A 12,153-nucleotide genomic window follows, 5' to 3' on the forward strand; every position below is an offset into this window, starting at 1 on the left:
ATGAAGTTCTGTGAGACGTGGTACCAATGCAAGCAAGTCACATCTTGTTGGGGAGACCATGGCAATATGATAGGAAGGCAATTCATGATGGGGTTAAAAATAGGTATACCATTGTAAAAGATGGTAAAACCATCACTCTTGTACCTCTTACACCCAAACAGGTGTATGATGATCAAATAAAGCTAAAAAGTGAGCATGAGGCGATGGGGAGAGAAAATCAAGGTGAGGAAAAAGGGGAGAGAAGACCATCAGATTCGGCTAGAACCCAAACCACTACAACCCATTCGGCCACCCATCCAAACACAAGCAAATATTCGGCCAACACTCTAAACAAATCAAACCATTCGACCACAACTCAAAAACACCCAAATCTGGTCGAGAGTGGAGGTAAGACAAGAGGAGTGAAGAAAGTCAGCAAGTGTGATGAGAATTGTGTGGAAAAACTAAAGAAACAACCCAATTTTTATGCTAGAGAGGGTGAGGTCAGATCTGCATTTTTCACTAACAAGCCAATGATCTTACTTGTGTACAAAGAGGCTTACTTTAATACTAATGATCTTGATCATATTGTGCCTAGTGTTGCTATTTCTTTGTTGCAGGGATTTGATGATGTGTTCCCCGACGATACTCCTAGCGGATTACCACCATTGAGGGGGATAGAGCATCAGATTGATTTCGTACCCGGAGCTTCAATTCCTAACCGACCAGCTTATAGAAGCAATCCCGAGGAGACGAAGGAGCTTCAAAGGCAAGTTGATGAGCTAATGGAAAAGGGCTACATTCGTGAGAGTATGAGCCCGTGTGCTGTACCCGTGCTACTTGTGCCAAAGAAGGATGGAACATGGAGGATGTGTGTTGATTGCTAAGCCATCAACAACATAACGGTAAAGTATAGACATCCCATCCCTAGGCTTGATGGCATGTTAGATGAGTTACATGGATCCTGTATTTTCTCTAAAATTGACTTGAAAAGTGGGTACCATCAAATTAGGATGAAAGAAGGTGATGAGTGGAAAACAGCAGTTAAGACTAAGCATGGTTTGTATGAATGGTTACTAATGCCGTTTGGACTTACAAATGCACCTAGTACGTTTATGCGTTTAATGAATCATGTGTTGCGTGCATTCATAAGTAAGTTTGTGGTTGTGTATTTTGATGACATTTTGATATATAGCAAGAACTTAACTGAGCATCTTGATCATTTGCGTAATGTACTTAGTGTGTTGCGTAGTGAGAAATTGTATGCTAATCTTAAAAAGTGTGCCTTTTGCATGGAGAAAATTGTGTTTCTTGGCTATGTTGTAACTGCACAGGGTATCGAGATGGATGAGGAGAAAGTTAAGGCCATCCGGGATTGGCCTACACCCAAATCGGTAAGTGAGGTAAGGAGTTTTCATGGGTTAGCTAGTTTTTACAGGCGTTTTGTGAAAGATTTCAGCACAATAGCTGCGCCCTTGAATGAAGTTGTTAAAAAGTCAGTTGGGTTTAGATGGGGGGAGGAACAAGAGTTGGCATTTGTTTTTTTGAAAGAGAAATTATGTTCTGCACCTGTTTTGGGTTTACCTGATTTTACAAAAGCATTTGAAATAGAATGTGATGCGTCTGGAATAGGAATAGGTGCTGTTTTGATGCAGGATCGGAGACCTATTGCGTATTTCAGTGAGAAGTTAAGTGGAGCGACCTTGAAGTATCCCACTTACGACAAAGAACTCTATGCTTTGGTAAGAGCACTTGAGACATGGCAACATTACTTGTGGCCAAAAGAGTTCGTAATCCATTCGGATCATGAGTCCTTGAAACATCTGAAAGGACAAGGTAAGTTGAATAGGAGGCATGCAAAATGGGTTGAATTCATTGAAACTTTTCATTACGTAATCAAGTATAAGCAAGGGAAAGAGAACATCGTAGCTGATGCACTCTCGCGCAGGTATGTTCTTTTACACACCATGAATACTAGATTGTTAGGTTTTGAATATGTGAAGGAATTGTATGATAATGATTCTGACTTTGCTGAGATTTATAATGCATGTGGACATTCGGCTTTCGGTAAGTTTTATTTGATGGATGGTTATTTGTTCAAAGACAATAGATTGTGTGTTCCTGCTAGTTCTTTGCGTGAATTGCTTGTTCGTGAAGCACATGGGGGTGGTTTAATGGGTCACTTTGGGGTTGCGAAAATCTTGGATGTATTGCATGAGCATTTCTATTGGCCAAAGATGAAAAGAGATGTGCAATGAATTTGTGAACAGTGCATTGCTTGTAGAAAGGCAAAATCTAGAGTACAACCGCATGGACTATATACACCACTACCTATGCCTACTGAACCTTGGGTAGATATCTCTATGGACTTTGTTTTAGGTTTACCTAGGTCAAAGAAAGGTAGAGACTCTATCTTTGTTGTGGTAGATAGGTTTTCTAAAATGGCGCATTTCATTGCATGCCATAAAACAGATGATGCATCTCATATTGCAAACTTGTTCTTTAGAGAGATTGTACGTTTGCATGGCATTCCTAAGAGTATAGTGTCAGATCGTGATGTTAAGTTCCTTAGTTACTTTTGGAAGACCTTATGGGGAAAGTTGGGAACTAAACTCTTATTTTTAACAACATGCCATCCTCAAACAGATGGACAAACTGAGGTAGTGAATAGAACATTATCCCAACTTTTACGTGCTGTAATTCAAAAGAATTTGAAAAGTTGGGAAGAATGTTTGCCTTTTGTTGAGTTTGCTTATAATAGAACTATGCATTCAACTACTACTTTTTCTCCTTTTGAAATTGTTTATGGTTTTAATCCACTAACTCCTATGGACTTAATTCCTTTACCTTTTGAAGAAAGGGTAAGTTTAGATGGTGAAAAGAAGGCAAAGATGGTGAGAGAACTCCATGAGGGAGTTCGTCTACAAATAGAGAAAAAGAACAGACTTTACGCTTCTAAAGCAAATAAGGGACGTAAACTGGTTGTTTTCCAACCCGGTGATTGGGTATGGGTGCACATGCGTAAGGAACGATTTCCTAACCAAAGGAAATCAAAATTACAGCCTCGTGGTGATGGTCCTTTTTAGGTTTTAGAGAGAATCAATGACAACGCATACAAAATTGACCTTCCAGGTGAGTATAGTGTTAGTGCTACCTTTAATGTTGCTGATCTTGATTCGAGGTCGAATCCTTTCGAGGAGAGAGGGGATGATGCGGACCAGCCCAGAAACACTAGCAAGGACCCATTACATGTTCCAAATGGACCAATGACTCGGTCCAAGACAAAGACATTGAAAGACGCATTGAATGCATTGGCTTTGAAGGTTTCCACCAAGTCAGAATTGGAAGGTCCATTGGAGTATCAAGAGGTGATCCTAGTACATCTTATCTATGTGCAAGAGGGGTCCAATACAACCTTACTTGGGCCATGAGATAAGGGCTTTATTTTATTTTGTTAGCTACAGCCCAAGGCTTGTTTGGGCTTAATTCATACTTTGTTTTAAGCTAGGATCCAAGGCTTGTTTTGGATTAAGTTATGGGCTTTTCATTTTAGGGTTATGGGCTTTTCATTTCAGGGTTTTGAGCCAGTTTTGAGTGGACCTCATATAAGTCCACATAAAGGGTCCATTAGGGTTAACTTTTCAAGAACTATTTAAACTCATGTAGGCCAAAATTTCGGCAGCTTTGATGATTATTATTATGAATTTTTCAGTTTTAACGTGTGAGAGTGATTCTTGCATTCTTCAGTTTTTGAACGAACTGAATCTGACTTATCGAAGATTAACTCGCTTCGTGGCGTCATTCTACTCATTCCAATAGTGTTGGTGCCTTGGGGCAGGTTTTCATTGTGTCGCACTCATATCAGACCTATTTCGGCTTTCCGGGATCAGATCTCAATCTTGATTGTGGGTTGCGTGACCACGTGATCACGAGGTTCGCATCACAACTCTTCTAAACTCAAAGTCTACCAATACTCTTAATGAGGGGTTTTCCACTTCTAAAAGCATCGCCGCCTCTATTCCATATACTAAACCTATACGGGGTGGATCCTATTAAGGTTTGGAATGCGGTGCAGTATGCGTGAAGGGCCAATGACAACATCTCATGTCAATCCTTGTAGGTGAATATCATATTCTGAATAATCTTCTTGACATTTTTGTTAGCAACTTCTACCACACCATTCATCTTTGGCCTATATGACGAGGAATTGGAATGCTTGATTTTCCATCTAGCGTAGAGTTCTATTGTCATCTTGCCATTGAAGTTTTGGCATTATTGGATATGATCTTTTCTAGTGGACCATATCGACAGATCAAATCTCTTTTCATAAACTTCTTCACCACTTTTTGCCTCCAAACATCTCAATAAAGTCTCGTCGAATGATTTCTTACACAAAATTTCCCCATCAAGACAGAAACCCCTTGCCAACCTCCTGAAAGTCTTCTTGTCGATTGTGGATGCCCCCATGGGATATGTCTGGTTTTGGATGAAATTCTTGATATCATAGTACCAAGGGTTTCCATTTATTTCCCTTTCGACTAAGTAACAATGAGCTAAGTTATTTCTTATATCAATGTGTATCGGCTGTACCTTGTGCCCAAAGTTGATTCTAGCCATAGAAGCTGGCGTGACCAAAACATCAGAATGATTTCCTTCCCTTCCTAGATGGGTGAATTCTATTTCCTCAAATTATCCGGCTAATTTGGACAAGTATTCCTAGTAAGGCCTTAACTTCTCTTCCTTGGTTTTCCATTCTCTTTTTTACTTGGAAAATTATCAAAATTGAGTTTCTATACACATCTATCTTTCTGATGTTTAGCTCCAATGCAACATCTAAAACCAAGAATGCAAGCTTCAATACTCAAACTGTGTTGTTAGCCCCAAACTACGACTTATAAGAAACCGGATAACGTTTTTTATTAGGAGAGATTATCATTGCATCAGCTTTGTTACCACAGCACCATCAAAGTACATAATCCACCAATATGATTTCCCTTCCTTGACTAAAAGCACGTCTTCATAAGGAAAATCAAATTTTAACAGCTCATAATCTTTCACAACATGGTCAGTTAGGTGATCAGTGATGACATTCATGGCTTTCCTTGTCATATATAATATGTCATACTCAGCTAGTAGAACTTGTTATTTTGCAATTCGGCTTGATAGATAGGAGTGGATTCAGTAGGAACAACTTGATTTTCTTGAAAGCTTCTTCACACTCTTATTCCAAATTCCAAGATTCTTCTTCCTTAACAATTGAAGATGGGGTCATAAGTCTTGGTTAATTGGGATATAAACTAAGAAATGTAATTCAACCTTCCCAAGAACCTCCTTACATCCTTGTCAGTCTTGGGAGTTGGCATTTATTGAATAGCCTTTACTTAACCAGGGTCCACCTCTATCCCTTTTTCACTTATCATAAATCCCAACAACTTCCTAGATTTCACCCCGAATGAATACCTTGCATGGTTAAGCCTTAACTTGTACTTTCTTAGTCTTTCAACTAATTCCTTCAATATTGGGACATGATTCTCTCCCTCTCTAGATCATGTCATCATCTCTTTTTGCATCATGTTGTGAAATAGAGCCACCATGGCCCTTTGGTAGGTGGCCCTGGCATTCTTTAACCTAAATATCATGACTTTGTAACAAAAGGTTCCCTATGGTGTTACAAAGGTTGTCTTCTCCTTATCCTATTGTGTCATTTTCATCTGATTTTAGCCCAAAAAAATCCATCCATAAAGTAATATATGGATCGACCAATACATCTATGTGTGGTAGAGAAAAATAATCCTTAGAGCTAGCCCGGTTTAAGTCCCTAAAGTCCAAACATTGATTTTATCTTTCTTTTTGGCACGACAACTATGTTGGACACCCATTGTGGATACTTGACTAGTTTTAGAAAATCAGCGTTCCACTGCTTTTCAATTTCTGCCTTTATTCGGATTGGTCCTTCTTAACCTTTACTTAACCGATTTGCATCCTTCTACTAGTGGTACCCTATACAAACCAGGCATATCCTTGTAGGACCAAGCAAAAACATCTACATAATCTTGGAGTTGTGCAATCAACTCTTCTCTTTCTTTAAGGGTGATCAAAGTCCATAACTTCAACTCTCTCTTGATTTCTTCATCGCCCATATTTATGGTTTTAAGCCCCTCTCTAGCGGGTTTCCAATCTTGTTCATGTTATTAATTTTTATGAAACCCCTAATGTTATTTTCCTACAATTCTTCCTCTTCTACAACTAATATGTATTCTTTAAAGTCCGGCCATTCATTCTTAGTGTAAAGTGCAGGTGTAGTTATGGAAGATTTGCTTTGAAAAAGGAAAATGATGTGTAAAAACACAAAGATGAACTTTTGAAAATGCATGATCTCATTAAAGGGAAAAGTTTGGCTAAAAAAACAAGAGTAAAAATCCATTGACATTTGGAACCTCAATTTAAAAAGTTGAAAAAGGCAAACAACACAATATCATGATCAAACAATCATTGTTGATTAAATTTTGAACACCAATGGAGCTTCTTGGATCTCCCAATTATGGAACATCTCTCCCTTGTCTAGCTTTTGAATAAAGGTCTTGAGATTCTAAATGCTTTAAGCTTAGGCTTGTTTGGATGCAAAAAGATATTATGGAGCATACATCCTAAGGATAGGTTCTATTTCCTTTATGTGAGACATTGGGTAGGTTTACTACTTGGTCTCTAAAGTGGGTCTCTTGTTGTCCTAGTGATCACTCTCATAGAGGCAATATAGGGGTTCAGCAGATAGTGGGAAGGCACGTGTACCAATCACTATCAGTCTAAACACAGCAAAGAGTTGGGGTTTACACAAACTTAAACCTTGACTCAAGTCATAAGGCAAGTTGCTAGTTCCCCACTTAACTTAAAATTTAATGTGTGTGCCCTCAAAAAGATAATAATAATAAAAGTGATGCATGATTATACCATGTATGACAAAAAAGATGCATGCTAAAGCTTTTAAACAAAGTATCATTCATATAAGAAAACAAAAACCAATAACACATAGCATAAACAAACAAATTACCAAGCCTAGTCCTAAGTCCCCAGCGGAGTCGCCATTCTATCGCATGTCACTCGCGCGGCGTCTGATGGTGATTTTTTTTGTTTATTGTTTTTGCTTGATTTGTTCTTTGGAGTCGCCACCTAGTATTATGGTCACTAGGAACCCTAACTGGTCTTTCAGAGATTCTAAGGCAAGGGACTGGTTGCGTAAAGGGAAGGTATTAGCACCCCTAGTACGCCCTACCTAAGGTAAGCTGCTTGGTGTTTGGTTTGTTTTATAATTGCTATGGTGTTGGTGTTCTCTTAATTAGCTGTCCTATGATAGGTTTGCTATGATGAATGGATTTGGGTTCAAAGTCTAAATGCACAAATTGACGTTAGTGATGAGCAACGCGAGAACATCTTTCATACTCGATGTCAGATTCGAGATAAGGTGTGTGGGATGATCATTGATAATGGAAGTTGCACTAATGTTGCGTCAACTACCTTGGTGGAGAAATTGGGTTTAACTACCCTTCCATACCCCAAGCCCTATAGTTTGCGATGGCCGAATGAGAATGGGGAGATTCGGGTGACAAAGCAAGTTCGTGTACCTTTTCCATTAAAACCTATCACGACGAGGTTTTGTGTGACATTGCGCCAATGTCAGCTAGCTATTTGTTGCTGGGTCGTCCATGGCAGTTTGATAAGGATGTGACCTACAATGGACGAAAGAACACTTATTCTTTTATGGTGAATGGAAAGAAGGTGAACTTTTTACCACTGAGTTCTCAACAGGTTAGAGATGATCAGTTATGAAGCCAACAAAAGGAGGTGACATCACGTAAGGGGCTGTTGTTAGCCAAAAAAGGAGACATCAAAAGTATTAGCCACAACAGGGATTGTTTTCATGGTCTGGGCAAAGCAACTACTACAGGTAGAAGTTTGGACTTACCAAGACAGATTAAGGAATTACTTGAAGAATTTAAAGATGTATTTCTAGATGAATTACCTAAAGGGTTACCACCTATTCGTGGAATTGAGCATCAAATTGATTTGGTGCCGGGAGCTTCACTTCCTAATAGACCAGCATACAGTTGTAATCCAGAGGAAGCGAAAGAGATTCAAAGGCAGGTCGGTGAGCTCTTAGAGAAGGGCTATGTGCGAGAATCATTTAGTCCATGTTTCGTACCTACTTTGCTTGTACCGAAGAAAGATGGTACCATGAGGATGTGATACGGTTCAGCCCTGTGATACGACCCAAGTAAGGTCAGATTCGGATTTTGGCGTAAAAAGCGCAACAGTCCAGGTTTACGGCAATAGTCATAATTCTCAATCTGACCGTTGGATCGGGCTAATATTTTATGTGGACTCTCCAGACATATCTTACTACCTTGGGTTAAAATTGCAGGTCAATCGGAGTTCGGGAAGGCACCCCAATACTGGTCAACAGAGGCTGTACGGATTTTGTTATTTACTTCCATTTGACTTGTGGACTTCCTATTTGATTAGGATTCTTTTCCTCCAAGGATGTGGGAGCTGGTTTTGGGAATTTCCTAGTTCCACAAGGATCTTTAATGAGTTGCAATATAATCTCCTAGTGTGGCAAGGATTCATTAATGTTTCAGAATCCTTTTCTTATAAGGATTCCTTATTCATCCTAGCTACACAAGGAAAGAAGGGTTGGTGGTATTTAATGACAAGTTACTTATTTTTATTATTTTCTTTCACGTTTGGGCTTAATTAATAGTTTGTTTTCAGCTAGAATCCAAGGCTTGTTTGGATCAGGTTATGGGCTTTTTAGTTTAGGGTTTTGGGCCAGTTTTGAGTGGACCTCATATAATCCCACATAAGAGGTCCATTAGGGTTATTTTTTCAAGAACTATTTAAACTCATGTAAGCCACAATTTCGGCAGCTTTGATGATTATTATTCTGAATTTTTTAGTTTTAACGTGTGAGAGTGATTCTTACATTCTTCAGTTCTTGAACGAACTGAATCTGACTAATCGAAGATTAACTGGCTTCGTGGCGTCATTCTACTCATTCCAATAGTGTTGGTGCCTTGGGGCAGGTTTCCATTGTGTCGCACTCATATCAGACCTATTTCGGCTTTCCGAGATCAGATCTCAATCTTGATTGTGGGTTGCGTGACCATGTGATCACGAGGTTCGCATCAGTTGGTATCAGAGCTAGGCTCCGAAACAAGGTCATATCATTCTGCTATTTTCGTTTTTTTTTTTAGTGTTCCCTTAAGTTTTTCAGTGTTAGCGTCCATCTTCTTGTTCTTCGTGTCTGTGTCATCTAAGCAAAAAAATAAAAAAAAGTTTATATTTCATCTTGTTATTGTCTCTAATCATATCAGTTTGTTAAAAAAGAAAAAAAAATCAGAAAGAAATAGAGAAAAGAGTGATTAGTTGAAATTTGAAGGATCATTCAATTTTTGCCGCAGAAACACAAATCTTGGTGAACCATAAGCAAACCACCTCGGAATCAATTTAAACTTCATATTCAGTCTATTGGGGGTGGTATCGCATCATATATCAAAGTTGGGCCTATTCTGATATTATTTGCTTGAGGTTTTAATTCGAGTTTCAATTCTGCCGCAAAAACACTACTCTTAGTGAACCCTAGGTAAAACACCTTGGAATCAATTTAAACTTCATATTCAGTCTATTTGGGGTGAGATAACATCATATATCAAATTTGGACATATTTCGATATTGTTTGCTTGAGGTTTTAATTCGAAGTTCAATTCTGCCGCAGAAACACTACTATTAGTGAGCCGTAAGAAAAACACCTTAGAATCAATTGAAAGTTCATATTATGTGGATGAGATCGCACCATATATTAAATTTGGGCATATTTTGATTCCGGCTTCTGGAGGTTTCATATTTTGACATAAGGATCCAAAGACTTTGGAGGGTCAATAACATGGACTCTTAATTTGATGTTTAGCTGGTTGTTTTTGTACCCCTAGCATATCTAGTTGGTCCAAGTTTTTGTTTTGTTGTGGCTAGCCTGTAGCCATTTGTTGGTTTTCGTTTCTGTCCTCATTGTAAATCTTAGGTATGCCCATTATATTCTTTGTATCATTTTCTTTTAATACATAAGTCAGCTTACCAAAAAAAAAAGGTTTCAATTGGAGGATCAATTCTGCCGCAAACTAATCATACAAGGAGTTTGGGTACCTAGAAATAAGAGAACGACCTATAAATTGATTTTTGGTGATTTCATAGTATTGTAATAATAAAAATTAAATTCGAGGTCATTTGGATATCGGTTTCTTTAGGTTTCTCGAATTAGGTCTTATTTTGTCGTAACGGGTCTGTTTGGTGTTATCTTTCAAAACTTGTTTTGTTTCTGTTGATTTCGTTCCTGCCATTATACTATCATCATATTTTGATATTTGGCTGTTTTTTGAGTCATTTTCATCACCCTCGCATTAGTTTGTTTTTCGATAAGTTCTGATCCAATAGTGTTGGTGCCTTGGGGCAGGTTTCCATTGTGTCGCACTCATATCAGACCTATTTCGGCTTTCCAGGATCAGATCTCAATCTTGATTGTGGGTTGCGTGACCACGTGATCACGAGGTTCGCATCAGGATGTTTATGGACAGCCGCACTATCAATAAAATAACAGTTAAGTATCGATTTTCTATATCCAGACTTAATGATTTGCTTGATGAGTTACATGGTGCTGCATTGTTTTCTAAAGTCGATTTGATGATGGCTATCACCAAATTAGAATGAAAGAGGGAGATGAATGGAAAACAACATTTAAAACTAAACAGGGGTTATATGAATGGATGGTAATGTCGTTTGGGTTATCTAATGCGCCTAGTACATTTATGAGGCTTATGAATCATGTTTTGAGGAAGTATATTGGGCTGTTTGTTGTAGTATATTTTGACGACATCCTGGTGTATAACAAGACCTTTGATGATCATGTGAAGCATCTTAGAGTTGTGTTTGAGACTTTGCAAGATTCTAAGTTGTATGGGAAACTCACAAAGTGTTACTTCTGTAAAGAAAGTGTCGTGTTTCTTGGATATATTATCTCTAGCATGGGAATTAGAGTTGATGAGGAGAAAATTGTGGCAATTCAAGACTGGCCAAAACCTGCTAATATCGCTGATGTGAGGAGTTTCCATGGTTTAGCTTCTTTCTACAGGTGATTTGTGAAAGACTTCAGCTCTATTGTTGCTCCTATGACAGAATGCTTGAAAAAAGGGAAAGAGTTTAGATGGAGTGAAGATGTGCAGAAAGCTTTTGAGCTAATTAAGGAAAAGTTGTGTACTGCTCCAGTTTTAGCACTTCCAGACTTTGCTAAAACATTTGAAATAGAGTGCGATGCTTCCGGGGTTGGAATTGGTGCTGTTTTGATGCAAGAAAAGAGGTCGATTGCATTCTTCAGTGAAAAGTTAAATGGTGCGCGTTTGAACTACTCTATTTACGACAAGGAGTTCTATGCTTTGATTCGGGCTCTGGAGGTATGGCAGCACTACTTATTGCCTAAAGAATTTGTTATACATACTGATCATGAAGCCTTGAAGTATCTTAAGGGGCAAAGCAAGATGAATCGAAGACATGCTAAATGGGTGGAGTTCGTGGAGTCATTTCCTTATGTCATAAAGTACAAGAAAGGGCAAGTTAATGTGGTTGATGATGCTCTTTCTAGGAGGTATGCACTGATTTCTATGTTGAATGCAAGGTTGATGGGTTTTGAACAAGTAAAGGATCAGTATGCCAATGATTCCTACTTTGCTAATGTGGTTGTTGAATGTGCAAAGGGAGCTTGTGATGGGTTCTTTATGCATGAAGGTTACTTGTTCAAAATGGGAAGAATGCATATTCTTTCAGGTTTGTTATGGGAGTTGCTTGTGCGAAAGGCTCATAGTGGTGGTCTTAGTGGTCATTTTGGGGAGAAGAAGACTTATGAGCTGCTGAAAGAACTTTTTTTTTTTTGCCCAGTATGTTACGGGATGTACACAAGGTGATTGAAAGATGTGCTATTTGCAAGAGAGCTAAGGGTAAAGAGAATGCGTATGGACTATATATGCCACTCCTATTCCAGAGCAACCATGGATGGACATTAGCATGGACTTCGTACTTGGATTACCAAGAACAAAACATGGGAAGGATTCAATAATGGTGGTGGTTGATCGATTC

The sequence above is a fragment of the Populus alba genome, chromosome 4, assembly GCF_005239225.2.
Source record: "Populus alba chromosome 4, ASM523922v2, whole genome shotgun sequence".
In the NCBI taxonomy this organism is placed as follows: Eukaryota; Viridiplantae; Streptophyta; class Magnoliopsida; order Malpighiales; family Salicaceae; genus Populus; species Populus alba.